A 21,483-nucleotide genomic window follows, 5' to 3' on the forward strand; every position below is an offset into this window, starting at 1 on the left:
GTATGAAAGGAATTATTATTAATGGCACAAAAATGATAAATTTACTAAACACACTTACATTAAAAGAAATTGCTTGAAGTGACCACCTCCAGCTTTCATGCATCTCCAAAGCCTATTTTCTAAACTTTGGCGTACTTTGTGGAAAATTGTCTTGTGTTCCGCAATTGGTCAAATCGATTTTGGACACACTCCCTAGTAATATCGACATTGGTTGTAGGATCTGAATAGACTAAGAATTTTAATGTCTCCAAAGAAAAACAATCCATTGGATTCAAACCTGGTCATTAGACAGGCAAAGAAATGCCTCCCCCTCGACCAGTCCATCTGATCGGGAATAGGTTACTGATATACAAGTGAACTGTCCCTGTTAAGTGAGGTGGAGGAGTATCGTGCATAAACCACATTCGCTGGATGACGTTAGAGGTACATGATCAAGCAAGTCACGTCAGAAACTGTAGATACGTTTTTCTAGAAAGACGTTGCTGACAGAAGGAGGAATGAATGAGACGGCCACGAATGATTCTACGTCACACGCTGAGGCTGAACTTCCATCGATTTGTCTTTTCGCTTTCTAAGTGCGATTCCATGATTCCAGACGTGCCTTTTATGATAACTGAAGATCCCATCACGTGAAAAGTCAACCTCATCAGTGGATGAGGTACAGACTAAGAACAGCAGAAACACAGCACAGTAACCTAACATGCATCACACGAAAGTTATTCTTGGCTGAAAGTTTACCTCCTTTAATCCCTGCACCCGTTGAAGGTTATTGGATACTGATTCTAATGAAGAATGTTTCAGATCATCATGCGATTAGCGCCTTCCCTTTACGTAACTCTCCTTATACCAGTTGATTGACTTTCATCCACAGTGTGAAGAACCCAGGCGTTCGTACATCGCATGGTCTCCCACCATCTCACAGGCGTCGTGGGATTGCGCAAAAGTTCTTGCTCAAGGTAACTGACTCCAGGGGTAACAATCAGCATGAATTTGACATCCTGCGTCTGCATTGCCATCTGCTACGCCATACGTGCACTGCATATCCGTTAGTTCGGACAATGCATTGTGACAGTAGGTACAATGAATCAGAACAAAGGAAAATCAGGCGAAACAGTGCAAATGACATGACCGACTGTTAAGAAATAAGTAAATACCCAAATTTGAGGTAAATTACACAATCGGGATTCACTACGGGGGATTCCTTTCGTATCTCCGTGACGAAGATTTTTCCATCCCCATGTGTGTATCAACATTTTTTTGTGTCAATGAAAGTCTATGACGAGTGCTTTTATACAGCCTGTACGAAGAGGAAAGGACCAGCGATCTCTGTACTACCTGGATGTAGGACCCTTGTCGCTGACCGTAGAACTTGATGTTTTGCATCGTCCGATATTCTGTAGTATGGCAAGAAGTTTCGAAAGGTCTGTATGTGGTTAGATTTAAAGTAATGACATTATGTCACGTGCTATAACAGAGAGGCAGGGGTTGCCAGATCGGTGAGGTACTGCACTACTTCACTAGAAGCGGCTTACATACACTATGTGATCAAAAGTATCCGGACATCTGGCTGAAAATGATTTACAGATTCCTCCATCGCTAATACTAGAATTCAATATGGTGTTGGCCCACTCTTAGGCTTGATGACAGCTTCCACTCTCGCAGGCACACATTCAATCAGTTGCTGGAAGGTTCCTTGAGAAATGGCAGCCTATTCTTCACGGAGTGCTGCACTGAGGAGAGATGTCTATATCGGTCGGTGAGGCCTGGCACGAAGTCGGCGTTCCAAAACATCCCAAAGGTGTTCTATAGTATTCAGGTCAGGACTCTGCGCACGCTAGTCGATTACAGGGATGTTATTGTTGTGTAATTACTCCGCCAAAGGCCGTGCATTATGAACAGGTGCTCGATTGTGTTGAAAGATGCAGTCGCCGTCCCCGAATTGCTCTTCAACAGTAGGAAGCAGGAAGGTGCTTAAAACATCAATGTAGGAGTGTACAGTGATAGTGCCACGCAAAACATCGGATGCAAGCCCCCTCCATCAAAAACACAACCACACCATAACACCACGGTCTCCGAATTTTACTGTTGTCAATACGCACGCTGGTAGATGACGTTCACTGGACGTTCGCCATACCCACACCCTGCCATCGGATTGCCACATTGTGTACCGTGATTCGCCATTCCACACAAAGTTTATCTACTGTTAAATTGTCCAATGTTTAAGCTCCTTACACCAAGCGAGGCGTCGTTTGGCATTTACCGGCGTGATGTGTGGCTTACGAACAGCCTCTCGACCATGAAATCCAAGTTTTCTCACCTCCCGCCTAACTGTCATAGCACTTGCAGTGGATCCTGATGTAGTTTGGAATTCCTGTATGATGGTCTGGATAGATGTCTGCCTATAACACATTACGACCCTCTTCAGTTGTCGGAAGCTACTGTCAGTCAGCAGATGAGATCTGCCTGTATGCTCTTGTGCTGTACGTGTCCCTTCACGTTTCCGCTGCACTATCACATCGCAAACAGTGGACCTACGGATGTTTAGCAGTGTGTAAATCTCGCCTACAGACATATGACACAAGTGACACCCAATCACCTGCCCACGTTCGAAGTCCGTGAGTTCCGCGAAGCGCCCTGTTCTGCTCTCTCACGATGTCTAATGACTATTGAGGTCGCTGATATAGAGCAGCTGGCAGTAGGTGGCAGCACAATGCACCCAGTATGAAAAACTTATATTTTTGTGGGTGTCCGGATACTTTTGACCACAAAGAGTAATCAGAATAAATGCTTCCGTTACGTGTTCCACGAATCTTACACTTTGTCTTCTGTCTTTTTTCCTGCAAATCATAATACAAAAGTTTGGGCTCCATAGTTATTGTATGTGCTTTGTATCTTACCATGTCCATCCTGAAGAAACTAAAAGCTTTTGAGATCGTTCACTTTCTTCACGTATTTGTGTGGTCAAACTAGATCACATGTATCACCGGTAAGTGCAGATAATTTTCCTGAAAACTCTATGTTTAAGCCCATTAAATGGCACGTCTTTCGCCCTCATTCGTGATTTATGATTTCATAACGTGCTATGTCACGATTTTGTTGTTCTCAGTGTCATGTCGATCCTAGAGTGAAGAATATTTCTTTTGAGATCAGCAGCCTCGGTTTTTTTTTTTTCATTTCCAGCACCAGAATGTCTGTGTGCACGATATGGAAGCTTGAGTGTGTATTTTCGAATGTTCCGGAGTGTGTCAGAGAGGTTTCTTTCCATGAGAACTTAGCAGTTCCAGTCTCCCAGTTTACGCTAAAACATCCCAGTTTGCGCTCCATACATGCCCAGAAAGACAGCATGCCACGGTTCCAATTCAAATAAGCAAAAAATAGGCCAAGTTTGAAAATTTTTGAGACAATGAAAAGGCAACAAAGGATCTGTTCGGCGAATATGACTGATCAAAATTTGAACTTTATTTTAGATTTTCATTACAACAAAAATTGTCGCCCATAATTATGGTTTGATTAAGGGCATGAGAGTTCGAAGTTCGTAGAGAGCGTGCGGTGTAGCCCCTCAGGAGTTATCTGAAATAAAAAATGGACCAAATCAGTCAATAATACATGAACTTTGAGGACACTTGTAACTAACCACAATGAAATAGCCTTAACTTTAGGGATATAGTGCTAACTCGAACTTTGACTTTTGGTTTCTTCATTCTTTATGGCTTTACATAAAAAGTTAATATTAATAGATTTCATATAATATATGTATAAGATTCCAAGAAAAGTGTTCACCTTTCGGGGGTCTAAAGCAGAAGTCAATAAATTGAACTGTTTTCATTTTATGCTGCACACAGTTTTGAAAAATCATTTGTCGAGAAAAACCTATTTGAAGTTTTGGGAAAACTTTTATACGTATTATTAATTCAATTCGCTTATAAACTACACGTTCTTATATATTTTTGATATCGCTGAACACAAGCATGGAGTCAGATTTTCAAAATTCAAAATGGCTAATCCAGTGTGGCGCACCAAGAGTTGTTTTGACGAGTTTTGACAAAAAAATTGCATGAGTTACTTACGTTTAATCTGCATTTCCAGAATCGTATACGAACCTTTATTCTAACTAGAAATGTTCCTGGAGAGCAACTCCCTCATTCTTCTTGGCGAGAAAAGCCGGTCTGGCTGAGCCGGATATGCTGCGTCCAGCAGCCTGTACACGTTGTTTGTCAGTTTTTTCGGCGAATATGTTTGCATGAGTACTGCCATATAAATCGTTCTGTGGACGTACGCACTGAGACTGTCCCACGACGGCCGTGACACTGTTTCAGGCAATGGGCGGTAGAAACTTTTGTAACGCACTGATTAAAAAACGTTTTCGTCCCAGCATTCTAGCCACATATACAATTCAAAAATGCAATAAAAATAGTATTTTCGACATTTTCTGTTGAGAACCTGGCATTAAGGATCAAATTACCATTCACAACAAGACGAAGCGGGCCTCAGAGTTCGAAGAGTAACCCTTGTTACCCTATGGAACAGCAAGCAAACACTGAGAGCAGGAGAGAGAGCATGTATGGTTAAATCAGCTCAGGGTGCGGCTGCGCTGCCTTTGACGGAATGCTGGTGAAATCTTTTGAACTATTGACAAGAGAGAGACAGATCCCGTCACACATCTCGAGCACTGGCTGCAGAATACGAGACATGTGTTGGACGGTCGACCACAGCCACAGTAGCTTCATCAACTGCCATAGGGATGGCTCGCCTCCCACTGCCTGCTGCACCACGTAATTCACATGTGTGTTTTTTTTTAAAAAATTCCTTGACGTCCTTTAATAGACGTGGGGCCGCTTTGCAGTAGTCACTATCTGCGATATTTCCGCAATACAGCTCTGCTATTTCTGCCGTTCTGGTAAAATACCTCTACCAGCAGTGAACCGTATTTTTCTCAATAGCTTTTGCGTTTCAGAAAGATAACTTTAGTCACTTCACAAAGAAATCAACACGCGTCACCTAACGACAGCCTACTGACGTCAAAACCGTGAACATTTCACATTTTGTCTGCCTACATCGCCATATTGTCACCTAGTAGCAGAATGTGGAACTAGGAACGTACCTACGATGTTTCAGCATCCTGCGATGTATACAGCCCGCTCAGCAGCACTTGGAACACGGCCAGTTCAATTATAATGACAACGATGTTTTGCGGGCGTAGCATACTAGGTGTCTTTCAGTGGCGAAAATACCAATTTTTATTCCTCTGTAATTTACAATTCCGTTTATTTATTTCTTCTTCCCTTCGCCTTAAGCGAGCTATAGCATTATAGCTCAAACGTGGACTCTGAATTTTGTTCTCGAAGCAACAAAGTTAGTAGAATAACGTCCATCCTTTGTGTTGGATAGCACACGACCTACATTTTATGGTTAATAATCCCTTTTACCAAAGAGAGCTCCATTCTATGAACACAATGAATACCAATATCAATAATATCAATTTCTTGTGGCCAATTTACTGCAAGTAACATATTTTGCTTCCACAAATTGGTGCTGTTTGCTTTATCCATTCATAGCCTCCTATATGAGTGTATGATACTTATTATCCTGAATGAAAAGAATCCCCACATTAATTATGTTGGTTTCCATCATCAAATGGTAGCGGAACAATCAAATTTTAATGGGCATTTTAGACTTATAGTTACTCGCACCTCCCCCAACCTCCCACTTGCGTGATCGATTGTGCGTCGGACAATACTCTTGTATCATTTCTTCATAAATTTCGAGCATCTAATCCTTTGCTTCCCCTGAAAGATATTGTTGCTGATCCATTTAATCAATTTAATAAATCTTTTTTTGTGTCTACGAGGGACCATAGTAAACTAAGATTTATCGGTGATGTCAAGATTTCTTTGTGTTAAACTACAGTATTATGCCGTAAATAAATGCTTTTACGAGAGCTAATCTCCAGTTTCATTTACCCACTGAAGGGCAGTCACACTGCAAGAGCATCCGAGAGAGACACTAAATTCCGATATGTGTGATGAATCCCACTAGAATCATGATCATCACGTGCACGATCACAAGCTTTTCCATTGAGTACCTCTGTTATGAATATCAAGTATACTAGACCTTCATCTGTTCATTTGCAACGATTCAGTAGGAACCCTTGCACATACAATGAACGGCGTTTCAATTTCAGTAGTATTATTCAGAAGTGAGATATCTTATTAAGGTAGTCAAGATTACATCATCAACTGAAAAAAAGACCCATTTCCTTTACTGAAGGAGGAGACTAGAAAGTGTTGGACGAACGCTATGGTAAAGTCCAACATTAGCGAGCCCTTGGTTAGATATAAATAAGTTACAGTGAGTTAGATAGGGATCTAGTTGTTGTTCCACAAATGATAGTAGCAACGCCTCACAAAGAAAAACATTACGTCCGTTATGTGCGGATCCGTGCATGATTCAGTGTCATGAGAATCTTCCATTTTCCGCAATCAGACGGTAGTATATATATAAAGTTATAATGTTGATGCATTAAGTTGTTCTGAAAGCAGTGCTGATATTCAAGACAATAAAAGCGGGTTAAAAGCTGTTAGCTGTCTGGGGAAGTTAACCTTGCATTACTGAGCAACTGTTTCACCGGGTATCCAGTCTAGCTTACCAAATTCCCAACCAGACTAACATTAATTATAATCTCTTAGTAGTCATATTACGATAACCAGCGATATATATATATATATATATATATATATATATATATATATATATATATATATATATATATAAAGACAATATAAATAAAAAGAAATAAATCAGTTTATATTTGGACAGTTATTTTAACATTGATCATTGTCCCGTTAAAATTTCGGCATATTAAACTTGATTCATAACTAAACTGGTGCTTATTTAGGATTGTGAAAATGTGAGTTTGTAATCTTACGGAACACATCAAATATGGAGTCAAGACTAGGAGAGTGCATACAAGACTACATTCATAAAATAACACACGAAGAACGTTGAAACATATGCAAGAGGAAATTAACCACAACCAACAGATTCAATTTTCCCCCAAAGAAGTTACGTTCGTAGCGCAATCCCGTCCGTCATGAAATTACCACACACTGGTATACTAAATTCATACTAACTCTCTATGAAATCTTCCCAAAAAGAATAGCTGAGGGCTACTTTGATGATTACATTACATGCTTCAAGCTGTCAACTTCATTTACACGAAGAGTGTAACTCCACAATAATTTTGATAATTGAAATAAATTACATCGAAACACAAATTACAAAAGAAAAACCTCGAACTGGTTACTATCGTCTTACTATTAACCTGATGGGTCAAACAATTGTATAAGCACGTGGTACTGGTCTCACAAAGTACACAGCACGTGGGTTGGACATAAAAAAAGTTGCTATATTGAAAAATATTGTCAAGACGAGACGTTATAATCTCACGCACATTCGTATTTAAGACTGATGATATTAGTTAGAGTTACGGATCATCCACACGTGGTTCCACTTTAGTCACAAAGTAGTGACAAAGCAACTAATGGAAGATATTCTGAACTTCACACTCGAATTACACTGCGTTGCAATTTAAGATAACATAAAATATTTTAGCTCTAAACCTGAAATAAAGGTGATTAAATTTTCAGTTAGGCTGAACTTAAGAAATCCATTGTCGTACCGGCTTAGCTGAGACGCGCTTAGCCGGAGACCTTGTAAAAGTAACACGTTCCACTGCTCAGTCTCCTCCCAGATAGTGAGAAACACAATAGTAAATTTAGAAGTGGAATGTATGCCGTAAATGACAACAGTTTTAAAAAATATACATGAAAGGAATCCAACAGAGACTTTCAAAGTGTAATTGTTTACATATTTTCGGAGTTATTCAGTTTATGTGTGTGTTGATTTTACTGTGTTGACATACGACGTTGTTGTGTTTGTTGTTTTGTCTGATTTTTTGTGTCTTTTAGAGGGGATATTATAAATTTGTGAGTCGATATTATATGAATGCTGACTGCAGTTAGGAATTTGTCACTAAATATAGAGTACAGTAACTACTACTTATTCAAGCAACACATTACGCCTTGTAAATGATGAGCAAAACGACCCGCTCAAGAACTAAAAGCTTAGTCAATGTTAATTGTGCGTGCCAACAAACGGCTGAACAGGACACATTTCACGGCATTCCCGAACTGTGCGGTCTGGGAGAAGCTGTCCCATTAGGTGACACAATGGGTCCTGGTGCCGAGCTGGCTGCAGCACAGAAAACGGTACGGGAATTGGGCGGGATGTGCATTTGCCAATGCTGCGTTTGGCTCTGGATGACGGGGAGCTATTGTTCAAACCGAATAAACATAGCAGGTACATGATGCGATCGGTAACCTCCAGAAGGCCGGAACAATGTTTGGCGAAGAGCCGAGGTGGCTGCAGGCAGTTTCGAGTTCGGTGCTCTTCAAGCTTTAACAATGGAGAAATTTCAAGTGCAAATGCAATCATTGAAGCATTGAAAAGAAAATATATGTGATCTGGACTAGTCAAAGGACAAACTGCTAGGTTAGACGCATTAATGTGTAATAGAAAGCAGAGGTACTGTTGTGGATATTGCGAAGGATCAGATCAAGACGAGTCGGGCAGTCAGTGGAGAAAGTAAATCTGTGTGACGGTGAAGGTGACAGAAACCCTGTTGAAGATAATTGAGCGATTTGAGAGCTGAATTACAGCACTGGAAAACATTGAGGCAGTTTCAGTTGATCTCAGGAAAGTGAGAGAACTCCTCTCGGAAGCAAACAGCGAGCAACCAGATACCATCAAAATCCTAAAACAGCAAGACAAAGGAGTGAGCAACTCGCAGCTTATTAACGATCGTAACAATGTCTATGGAACAGTTGTCACTGAGGAATGACGTGGACTCACATCGAACATACCCAGTTGGAGTAACTGAAAATGATTAAGCGCAGTTTTAATCCGACTGAAACAGAACCAAATTAAAATAAATCATGGGTATCAAGAAGTATTAAACGAACTCCTGCATGGCGAGGTAGAGCCAAAGAAAGCTGTAGACGTGAGCAACGGGAACAATGGCAAGTGTAAAACAAGGCAAGATGACTCAGAGGACATAGGAGAACTGCAGGAGAGACTATGTCGGATCTGTGATCAACCAGAGCACAAAGCTGCAAATGAGTTTGAATTAGCAGGCGAGTCTGAAGAGAAGGAAATAGAAAGCCTTTTGGTACAGTACAAAAGTAAAGTGTCGTCCAAGATTCCACTATTTATCTGCTTCCATACATGTGGAATGATCAGTTTGAGGGTGCATTACCACAATCGTGGTGCCTGTCACTCAGTATTAATTTTTTGTGTGTGGTCACCTTAGAGATGAAACGGCGGCAATTAAGTGTATTTTAATGTGGGACTACGAGACAAATCGAATCTCTGCGAATGAGTTCCCTCCTCTGTCAGCGTGTGGTGTATATAAAATTGCGTGTACGTGTGGTAAAGTTTATACTGTAACAGCCAAGACAAGCGAGAATACGAGGCTAAAGAAACACAAAAGTCTTTTCCGACTAGGAGAAATAGACAAATCGGTTGCAACAGAGCGTGTTCTTCAGCCAGGAAGTCACGAAGTGAAGTTTTCTGAAACAAAAATTTTGTCCACAACGACGAACTATTATCCAAGGCTATGTAGAGAAGGCATCGAAACATATAAACAGAGGGATGATTAATAGAAAGAAGGAATCATGAAACTTCTCGACATATGGACAGAACCTTTGAACATTCGCTATACATTTTTTTATCCTTAACAAGACGACAATTGATAGTTAAGTTTTGTGTTTGACGAGAATCGCCGGCCGCGGTGGTCTCGCGGTTCTAGGCGCTCAGTCCGGAACCGCGCGACTGCTACGGTCGCAGGTTCGAATCCTGCCTCGGGCATGGATGTGTGTGATGTCCTTAGGTTAGTTAGGTTTAAATAGTTCTAAGTTCTAGGGGACTGATGACCATAGATGTTAAGTCCCATAGTGCTCAGAGCCATTCGAACCATTCGACGAGAATCATCTCAGCTTATCGCGTGGAAGTCCGGCCATATTCCTTTTTCTACAATGGCAATGCCTCTGAAGGTGTCCAGTTCAGTTGTGGGCAAAACGTTAGAAACAGAAGAGTTTCGTAGGCCATGATCTTTCGTCCCGAAAGGTTTGCCAACAGCAATATCATCTGGCCATAAAAGCCTTCGGTCTATAGCCAGAAAGTCTTTTCCGTGTAAGACATTACTGTCATTTTTTGAGGACAGTCGGAATTGTGCAAAAACAGACATAATGCCTGATGGGATAGCAGCAATCAGTGATTGTATAATGATACTTATAATCCGTCTTGATTGCAAATTTTTAAATTCATATGACCGGTTTCGGTTCATTCAGAACCATCTTCAGATCTGATATTTCAGCTACAGGAGTAACCCGTCCAAAGTGTGAAAGTTGCTGGATTTGGATGGGTTACTCCTGTAACTGAAATATCAGATCTGAAGATGGTTCTGAATGACCTGAAACAGGTCATATGAATAAAAAATTTTGCAGTCAAGACGGATTATAAGTAACATTATAGTTGGAATTGTGGTAGAAGACCTACCTTATTTAAGTAAAGAGAATGTTTCTGCTATCAAGAAATGGAGTACGTCACGAAGCTATGTAAATTTTACCTATATGGTGAAACTATTCGCGTACAGTCAAATAAACTTGAGTCTTTAAAGGGTAACGACATAACGACAGAGTCGTTATACTCGTGCCCCATCAGGACTCCATACGGGAGTGGGTCACGGGTTGCGCATGCGCACCGAGGGCAGCGGACTGGCGGTGGTGGTGGGGGACGGGGGAGGGTGATGAGGAGGGGGGAGGGGGGGGGTACGGTGACGGGTGGCGCGTCGTCAGCGATTCGCGGCGCGTCCAGCTGACGGAAGGGGCGGCCGTGACGGCGCACTTGTTGGCGCCGGCCCCACGGCTCCGGCAGGCCACATATGCAGATTACGTTCCCGCCTGTCTCCCCCCAAAATCTTTACTTGTTTCCTTTCGCGTTACTCCTTGTCACCGAATGCCGGCACGCATTACCCATAAATTCAAACAACTGACTTGTCAGTCGTAACTCTATTGTCTCCCCTACCGTCCTCAGTCGCTTTACGAGCAGCTGTTTCGTAGTTTCCTCGAGGACTGCAAACGGTGCAAGAGTGGCGACCAACAACGGTAACGATACTCCAATTTGTCTTGTACGAGTTACAGTGAACACGGTGGAATGTAACAGAGGAACAAAAGGTTCAAATGGCTCTGAGCACTATGGGATGTATTTTATTCTGACGACAACTAGTCCCGGCATTGCACTATGCCATCTTCAGGCCGCATATGCATCTCTCACAATAAACGATAATGCCATACAATGTCATATATCCCTGGGTTTCGTTAATTCAAATCGCTTCACAAGTGCTTCACTCGAAGACTTGATAGCAACCCCGAGCTTCGACTGAAGCACTTTTGAAATGATCTGAATTCACGAAACCCAGGGATATATGACACTCCATGGAATTATCGTTTATTTTGAGAGATGGATATGGGGCCCCAAGATGGCATAGTGGAAGGCCAAAACTGGTTATCGTCCAAAGAAAAGAAAATAATGACTTAGATACGCTATTCGAGAATCTCATTAATCTTGACAATAATTTTGTTCTTCTTCCAAACCGGTATTTTTTGCTTCTGTAGTGGATCTGTACCCACGTCTTTCACAGAAATGTATAATATCTTAATTACTTATTATCTTCGTCACGTTACTGCATCTTTATACAGTTTTGATCACAATAAGAAACAGCCAAACCAGTCACATGACTCCGGGGGTCTTGAACCTCCCTAGAGTACGCCACTTGTGTATTTTTTATTTACCATAAATGTCACGAATCAAATGTAGATTCGTTAATTCGAGTAGGTGTGTGAAAGCTTGCTCAAGACAAGCAAGTGCTGCCTGAGACATTAACACTGACCGACCGCTTTTGAGGTTTCCAAATTGCCGAAGCATTCATGTTGGTCCAAACTACTTATAGGCAGTTTACGGAGGAAATGGTGTTTTTCCAAATGCTTCGTTTCCATCATGTCACCTAACAAATTCCAAATGAACTTTCTGAAGCAAACACGTTAGTCTTCGGATATAACCCCATGACCACAAAGACGCCCATTAAGCAAACGAGGTATTTTGCCAGAATTGCCTGACCGCATCAAACAGTTCACAATAGAACTTGTCACAAGTGTGTCATTTCCACTCAAGATCAACACAGGGAAAGCACGGTATTATGTATTCATCATGTTCTGATCGTTTGTGTTTCATGGACTATTAGCAAGCCCGTTCGTATCGAAAATTTGCACCTTCAATAATAATAATAAACATGGATACATTCTCTGTGCTTGTCAAATTAGCAAAAAACAAGAGCTATCCAGGCTACAAACCAACACCTAAATCTTTTCCTTCCATATCAAATAGGGTTCCGGTCGCTAGCTCCTGCAAAACATAATTGTCAAACGCAAATTCTCTGCTTATATTATGTGTAGGATAGTTTCGCGAAAAAGATAAAAGAAATCTACTTACTATATTGACAAATGCGTCTTCATAACATCCAAGTTTAAAATCCAGGATAATATAAATCTGATAAATCTTATTAAAACTTTCGCCGTGCTAGACGAATTTTGTGAAGATTACGCTAGATTATTGTCACTAGTTTTAGCTCACACACCCTGGATTGAGACTGAAACGAACAAAGACAAGATAACGAGAATCAGCAGAAAAGAGATTAGTGATACACGTAACATCAAAATTGGCAACAGAGAAGTGGACGAAGTACAATTATTCTGCTTCCTCGGAAACAAAACAACACATGGCGCAACGTAACAAGGAGGACACAAAAAGGAGACTAGAACAGCAAAGAGGGCTTTTATGGCCATAAGAGGTCTACTAATATCAAACATCTGAGAACGTACGTTTGGAGCACTGCATTGTGTGGGGAAACCGGAAACTGAGAGAATCAAAGTGTGTGACATGTGGTGCTATAGAGGATAAACTGATAAGAAACGAGGAGATTCTCCGTAGATGCGGTGAGGAGAGGAATGTGAGGAAAACACTGAAAAAAAGAATGAAAATGATGACAGAATATATTTTAAGATGTCACAGAATAATTTCCACAGTACTAGAGGGAGCTATAGAGACTAAAGTTGTAGGGGAAGACAGAGACTGGAATATACACAACAAATAATTATGTAACTAGGTTGTAGGTGCTACTCTAAGAAGTAGAGGTCGGCATGTTAGAAGAATTCGCTGTGGACTGCATCAAACCAGCCGGAAGACTGATGACCCAAAAAACGTTAACATTGTTTCAAGCCTTCATAAAAAAGGTTTATAACTTCTCTGTATTTAGAAACTAACATTGTGCTCAAGCCGACCGTCCAGCTCAAAAATGTTTCTTGCAAGGCCTGTAAATGACCATTCTCAATTAGGAATTACCTCTAGAACAAACTCCACTGAGTAAAGGAAATCGGAACAATCAGTGACAGAAAGAAGGTACTATATTGTTGCTGTAGTTATACGTGGTGCACTCAAGTTCTAAGGCCTCCAATTTTTTTTCTCTGGACTGGAAAGAGATAGAAACATGCACATTGTTTTAAAATGAGGCCGCATTCATTGTCAATACGTCCCAGAGATGGCAGCACCATACGGCAGATGGAATTTTACCACCAGCGGTGAGAATGAGAGCTGTTTTAAATACTTAAAATGGCGACGTTTTCCTTACTTGAACAGTGTGTAATCATTCGTATTCTGAATTTGCGTCGTGTGAAACCAATTGAAATTCATCGACAGTTGAAGGAGACATGTGGTGACGGAGTTATGCATGTGTCGAAAGTGCGTTTCGTGGGTGCGACAGTTTAATGAAGGCAGAACATCGTGTGACAACAAACCGAAACAACCTCGGGCTCGCACAAGCCGATCTGACGACATGATCGAGAAAGTGGAGAGAATTGTTTTGGGGGATCGCCGACTGACAGTTGAACAGATCGCCTCTAGAGTTGGCATTTCTGTGGGTTCTGTGCACACAATCCTGCATGAGGACCTGAAAATGCGAAAAGTGCCCTCCAGGTGGGTGCCACGAATGCTGACGGACGACCACGTGGCTGCCCGTGTGGCATGTTGCCGAGCAATGTTGACGCGCAATGACAGCATGAATGGGACTTTCTTTGCGTCGGTTGTGATAATGGATGAAACGTGGATGCCATTTTTCAGTCCATAAACAAAGCGCCAGTCAGCTCAATGGAAGCACACAGATTCACCGCCACCAAAAAAAATTTCGGGTAACCGCCAGTGCTGAAAAAATGATGGTGTCCATGTTCTGGGACAGCGAGGGCGTAATCCTTATCCATTGCGTTCCAAAGGGCACTACGGTAACAGGTGCATCCTACGAAAATGTTTTGAAGAACAAATTCCTTCCTGCACTGCAACAAAAGCGCCCGGGAAGGGCTGTGCATGTGCTGTTTTACCAAGACAACGCAGCCGCACATCGAGCTAACGTTACGCAACAGTTTCTTCGTGATAACAACTTTGAAGTGATTCCTCATGCTCCCTACTCACCTGACCTGGCTCCTAGTGACTTTTGGCTTTTTCCAACAATGAAAGACACTCTCCGTGGCCGCACATTCACCAGCCGTGCTGCTATTGCCTCAGTGATTTTCCAGTGGCCAAAACAGACTCCTAAAGAAGCCTTCGCCGCAGCCATGGAATCATGGCGTCAGCGTTGTGAAAAATGTGTACGCCTGCAGGGCGATTACGTCGAGAAGTAACGCCAGTTTCATCGATTTCGGGTGAGTAGTAAATTAGAAAAAAAATCGGAGGCCTTAGAACTTGAATGCGCCTCGTACATTGGCAGAGCATTTGAAAACCACATTTAGTGTAAACAACATGTATTTGTTTTCTATGATATTCCAGTGCCTGTGTTATTCTGATTACGAAACAAAGTTCCTTTGGATATGTATTCCACTGTACGGCCGATGGCGGTCCTTATTCGCATTTGCGAATAATTTGCTGTATTTGTTTTCTACACTCCTGAAAATTGAAATAAGAACACCGTGAATTCATTGTCCCAGGAAGGGGAAACTTTATTGACACATTCCTGGGGTCAGATACATCACATGATCACACTGACAGAACCACAGGCACATAGACACAGGCAACAGAGCATGCACAATGTCGGCACTAGTACAGTGTATATCCACCTTTCGCAGCAATGCAGGCTGCTATTCTCCCGTGGAGACGATCGTAAAGATGCTGGATGTAGTCCTGTGGAACGGCTTGCCATGCCATTTCCACCTGGCGCCTCAGTTGGACCAGCGTTCGTGCTGGACGTGCAGACCGCGTGAGACGACGCTTCATCCAGTCCCAAACATGCTCAATGGGGGACACATCCGGAGATCTTGCTGGCCAGGGTAGTTGACTTACACCTTCTAGAGCACGTTGGGTGGCAGGGGATACATGCGGACGTGCATTGTCCTGTTGGAACAGCAAGTTCCCTTGCCGGTCTAGGAATGGTAGAACGATGGGTTCGATGACGGTTTGGATGTACCGTGCACTATTCAGTGTCCCCTCGACGATCACCAGAGGTGTACGGCCAGTGTAGGAGATCGCTCCCCACACCATGATGCCGGGTGTTGGCCCTGTGTGCCTCGGTCGTATGCAGTCCTGATTGTGGCGCTCACCTGCACGGCGCCAAACACGCATACGACCATCATTGGCACCAAGGCAGAAGCGACTCTCATCGCTGAAGACGACACGTCTCCATTCGTCCCTCCATTCACGCCTGTCGCGACACCACTGGAGGCGGGCTGCACGATGTTGGGGCGTGAGCGGAAGACGGCCTAACGGTGTGAGGGACAGTAGCCCAGCTTCATGGAGACGGTTGCGAATGGTCCTCGCCGATACCCCAGGAGCAACAGTGTCCCTAATTTGCTGGGAAGTGGTGGTGCCGTCCCCTACGGCACTGCGTAGGATCCTACGGTCTTGGCGTGCAGCCGTGCGTCGCTGCGGTCCGGTCCCAGGTCGACGGGCACGTGCACCTTCCGCCGACCACTGGCGACAACATCGATGTACTGTGGAGACCTCACGCCCCACGTGTTGAGCAATTCGGTGGTACGTCCACCCGGCCTCCCGCATGACCACTATACGCCGTCGCTCAAAGTCCGTCAACTGCACATACGGTTCACGTCCACGCTTTCGCGGCATGCTACCAGTGTTAAAGACTGCGATGGAGCTCCGTATGCCACGGCAAACTGGCTGACACTGACGGCGGCGGTGCACAAATGCTGCGCAGCTAGCGCCATTCGACGGCCAACACAGCGGTTCCTGGTGTGTCCGCTGTGCCGTGCGTGTGATCATTGCTTGTACAGTCCTCTCGCAGTGTCCGGAGCAAGTATGGTGGGTCTGACACACCGGTGTCAATGTGTTCTTTTTTCCATTTCCAGGAGTGTACTTAATTGCATTTACATTCCTGTAGTATTTTAGAAATGTCTGTAATGATATTCTACATGTTTGTTTTTACGATGGTAAATTCCGCTATTGTGGCATTCTTAAGTAGGAAATCATTACGAAATATGTCGTTGGGCGTTCATTTCTCTTAAGATGAAATCATCGTCATGTTTATCACGATACGAAAAGGGCAGATCGTTACTTAGTGTATGGGGGAGACGTTGAGTCATAGTCAGGAACTGTGGAAAACTGCTACTCGTTTAAGCTTTCGGCCAAAAAGCCTTCTTCCGAAATAGAGAAAACACACACATAAACAGAACCACTGTGTCTAGTTGCTACGGCCAGACTGCAGAGAGCAACTGCTGTTTGAGTGCGCTATTTGAGTGCGCTGTTTCAGTTGTGAATATATACAGGGTGAGTCACCTAACATTACCGCTGGATATATTTCGTAAACCACATCAAATACTGACGAATCGATTCCACCGACCGAAAGTGAGAAGAGGGGCTAGTGTAATTGGTTAATACAAACCATAAAAAAATGCACGGAAGTATGTTTTTTAACACAAACATACGTTTTTTTTTAAATGGAACCCCGTTAGGTTTGTTAGCACATCTGAACATATAATCAAATACGTAATCAGTCTCGTTTGTTTCGTTGTAAAATGTTAATTACATCCAGAGATACTGTAACCTAAAGTTGACGCTTGAGTACCACTCCTCCGCTGTTCGATCGTGTGTATCGGAGAGCATCGAATTACGTAGGGATCCAAAGGGAACGGTGATGGACCTTAGGTACAGAAGAGACTGTAACAGCACATTACGTCCACATGCTATCACTTTTTTATTGGTCTTTTTCACTGACGCACATGTACATTACCATGAGGTGTGAGGTACACGTACACACGTGGTTTCCGTTTTCAATTACGTAGTGGAATGGAGTGTGTCCCCACATGTCAGGCCAATAGATGTTCAATGTGGTGGCCATCATTTGCTGCACACAACTGCAATCTCTGGCGTAATGAATGTCGTACACGCCGCAGTACATCTGGTGTAATGTCGCCGCTAGCTGCCACAATACGTTGTTTCATATCCTCTGGGGTTGTAGGCACATCACGGTACACATTCTCCTTTAACCTACCCCACAGAAAGAAGTCCAGAGGTGTAAGATCAGGAGAACGGGCTGGCCGATTTATGCGTCCTCCACGTCCTATGAAAGGCCCGTCGAACATCCTGTCAAGGGTCAGCCTAGTGTTAATTGCGGAATGTGCAGGTGCACCATCATGCTGATACCACATACGTCGACGCGTTTCCAGTGGGACATTTTCGTTTTCGAGCAACGTTGGCAGATCATTCTGTAGAAAAGCGATGTATGTTGCAGCTGTTTGGGCCCCTGCAATGAAGTGAGGACCAATGAGGTTGTCGCCAATGATTCCGTACCATACATTTACAGTCCACAGTCGCTGTCGCTCTATCTGTCTGAGCCAGCGTGGATTGTCCATGGACCAGTAATGCATGTTCCGTAGATTCACTGCCCTGTGGTTTGTGAAACCCGCTTCATCGGTAAACACGTAGAACTGTAACGCATACTCTGTTAATGCCCATTGACAGAATTGCACTCGATGATTAAAGTCATCACCATGTAATTGCTGATGTAGCGACACATGAAACGGGTGAAAGCGGTGACGATGCAGTATGCGCATGACACTACTTTGACTCAGTCCACCGGCTCTCGCAACGTCCCGTGTACTCATGTGTGGGTTCACGTCAACAGCAGCTAACACACCAGCTGCACCCGCTTCTCCTGTGACGGGCCTGTTACGGACCCGTTTGAGTGCTACGACCATACCTGTTGCATACAGTTGGCGGTAGATGTTTTGCAATGTGCGGCACGTTGGATGCTCTCTGTCCGGTTACCGTTCTGCATACACCCTGCAGGCTTCAGCTGCATGTCGTCGATACTCGCTATAGATGAGTATCATCTGCGCCTTTTCAGAGTTCGAATACACCATGGTCACAGTTCCTACAACACTACACTATAACAGACGTCTGGTAACACGGTGTACTACAGTTGGCCTGCGTGCGGAGACGAATGCAGAATAACAATAGCAGCAAGCGCTACATGCGGACACTCCGACAGCTAGATCAAACCACAACAGTGCACTACAGCCACACTCGTAAACACGGTCGTCATCGTAAACATGTCCCTGCAGATGTTGCTCGCTGACCGTGGCCCGTGTTTGTTACAACACGCAACTGAACGTCGGAGGTTTCAAGCGTCAACTTTAGGTTACAATATCTAAGGATGTAATTAACATTTTACTATGCAACAAACGGCACTGATTAGGTATTTGTTTGTATATTCAGATGTGATAACAAAACTAAAGTGGTTCCATTTAAAAAAACGTAGGTTTGTGTTAAAAAACATACTTCCGTGTATTTTTGTATGGTTTGTGTTAAACAATTACACTAGCCCATCTCCTCATGTTCGGTCTGTGGAATCGGTTCGTCAGTATTTGATGTGGTTTAATGTGGTTTACGAAATATATCCAGCGGTAACGTTAGGTGACTCACCATATATATATATATATATATATATATATATATATATATTTTTACAATATATATATATATATATATATATATATATATATATATATATATATATATATAATGCAATTTAATGATTCTGTTAATTTTTACAATGCTTGTTGTATTCTCCATACATGATTCGCATATCCCTGATGATGTGACACTTGATAACCAATAGATCACAAGGAATACGGTTTTATTATGCGTATGAAATATGCAACGGTGGTAAACTTTAATCAAAGAAAATTCCTGGATGGAACAACAACAATATTATGAAAAGGATGCATAGTATAGAGGAGTCGCTGAGTCGCAGAAAGTCACAACGAAAAGACTGTTATACATTCAAGATTTCGGACAAAAGGCCTTATCAGTGATTAAGTCAATCTGATCGCGTATTGTCTGATGGAAAGTATTATTAGTGGACATTAATACGGAGTGTGTCCACCCTTCGCCTTTATGACGGCTTGAACTCTGCTGGAAACACTTTCAGCGAAGTGTCAATGTCGGTGGAGGAATGTCAACCATTACTCCTCAAGAATACAAGTCAGGGAAGGTAGTGGTGTCCGGAGGTGAGTCGACATTCTAACTGCCCCTGAAATGTTCCATTGGGTTCATTTCGGGACTCTGGGCAGGCCAGTGCTCTTGAGGAATGTTACTGTCCGCAGATTATTGCCTTACAAACGCTGCTTTGTGACAGCAGGCTGTGCCATACTGACACTAAAAACCACTGTGTTCGAATTGTCCCTCTACTGTGCGCTGTACACCCCTCTACCGTAACAACATCTACTCCCTTCTTCACCACGTTTCCTGGGCATTCGCCAACCCAGAAACCTTCCATGAGATTGCTACAGGTTGCAGAATAAATCATCACTTCGTATCATGCTTTCGCAGTCATCCGCTAACAAATGGCGTCGCTCTTTACACCAACTCAAGCGTCGTTTAGCGCTGAATACAGAAATATGTGACTTATGAGGAGCTGCTGGTAGCCCTTTGGAAGTCAAGAATGATTCCTTTCGCTGATTCCATGCGATGTTTTACAGTCAGAAGCCGCAGTATTCAACTGTCCCTGCCCGTCAATACAAGTGGTGTGCCTGGTCTTGATTTATCAGTGGTTGTTCCTTCACGTTTCCTTGTCACGGTCGCATCGCCAACAGTCGAAATGGACACAAGTTGCTGTGCTATTAGTACTGTCCAGTTTGGCGCTGTTGTCTCGCAGCTCTATGGCGATGGGTGTCACAGTGGAGATGACGTGGAACGGCGACCGTCGATCACGACAACGCCAATCTGTAACTCTTAAAATAAATTAAAAAAAGCTCCTCTCGTGCTTTGGTTACTTTCAGATACTGCATGTCGAAAATGATATCACTGTCTCGTTGGAGCAGCACGCTTGAGTGTGTGCGCCGCCCTTGCTTGTAATGAAAGCAATTGTGCAAGTGTGTTCGTTGTCTGTCGATCTTCTTTGCTTACAGATGTAGCGACTGCACCACTCAATAACGCGATGCCTCCATTGAGCTGAAATAACCAAAAGTCCCTTCCGTGTTCGCGACAGACCATTCAGTTTACGCGAACTTGCTGACTATAGTTCCTACGTCCGGTTTGAGAATGGTTATTCAAACGTTAACGAACAGTGTCTTGAATAATCATTCCATCACCCAGGCCAGGCCACATTGTGAATTTTTTGAGGATATTAAGTTGTTGATTATTATTCGGTCGTCAAGGCGTCGCTACGTCGCGAATTCAACAACTGCAAGACGTAACGCCGGAGATAACACACCCTTGAGTAATGTTCAGAATGCGTCGTAATTTTGGTGTAAATTTATTGCTGTTCAAATTTAAATTATCACTAATTCACTTGGCACTTTTATGTTATCAGAATAATCAGTTAATTTCACGAATACACTTTAAACGTCCATGAAATGATGTAGGCGACACGGAGAGTTAAGTTGAATTAAGGTTTATTGTTCTTCGTAATTATTGTCTGTCCCTACGCTGAGGACACACACCGATCTGTTATTTAGGGAATTATGTCCGTTAACATCAGTGATCCTGATTTGGACGATAACTTCTGACAATACGGCGAATTTGTAATCTCTTCCTATTGCGTTTTGTTGTGGCCTACTCAAGTCTAATAATCGAGTTTATGTCGATGATCAGTCTCTTTCTGTGTTCTTTGATGTTCGTGACTGTTAAGTACCACGCTAGCTAAGTCCCATCTCAAATCAGTAATCACACGATTCAATTTTCTGTCACATACATCAAAATCCCGTTATTTGTCTAACAGTAAAGATCCCGTTATTTGTCTAACGGTAAAGATGATCCTACTCTAGACCAACTGCTGACTAAGATTTCCAGGCTATATCGTAAAACTTTAAA

Source organism: Schistocerca gregaria, chromosome 2, assembly GCF_023897955.1.
Source record: "Schistocerca gregaria isolate iqSchGreg1 chromosome 2, iqSchGreg1.2, whole genome shotgun sequence".
Classification (NCBI taxonomy): domain Eukaryota; kingdom Metazoa; phylum Arthropoda; class Insecta; order Orthoptera; family Acrididae; genus Schistocerca; species Schistocerca gregaria.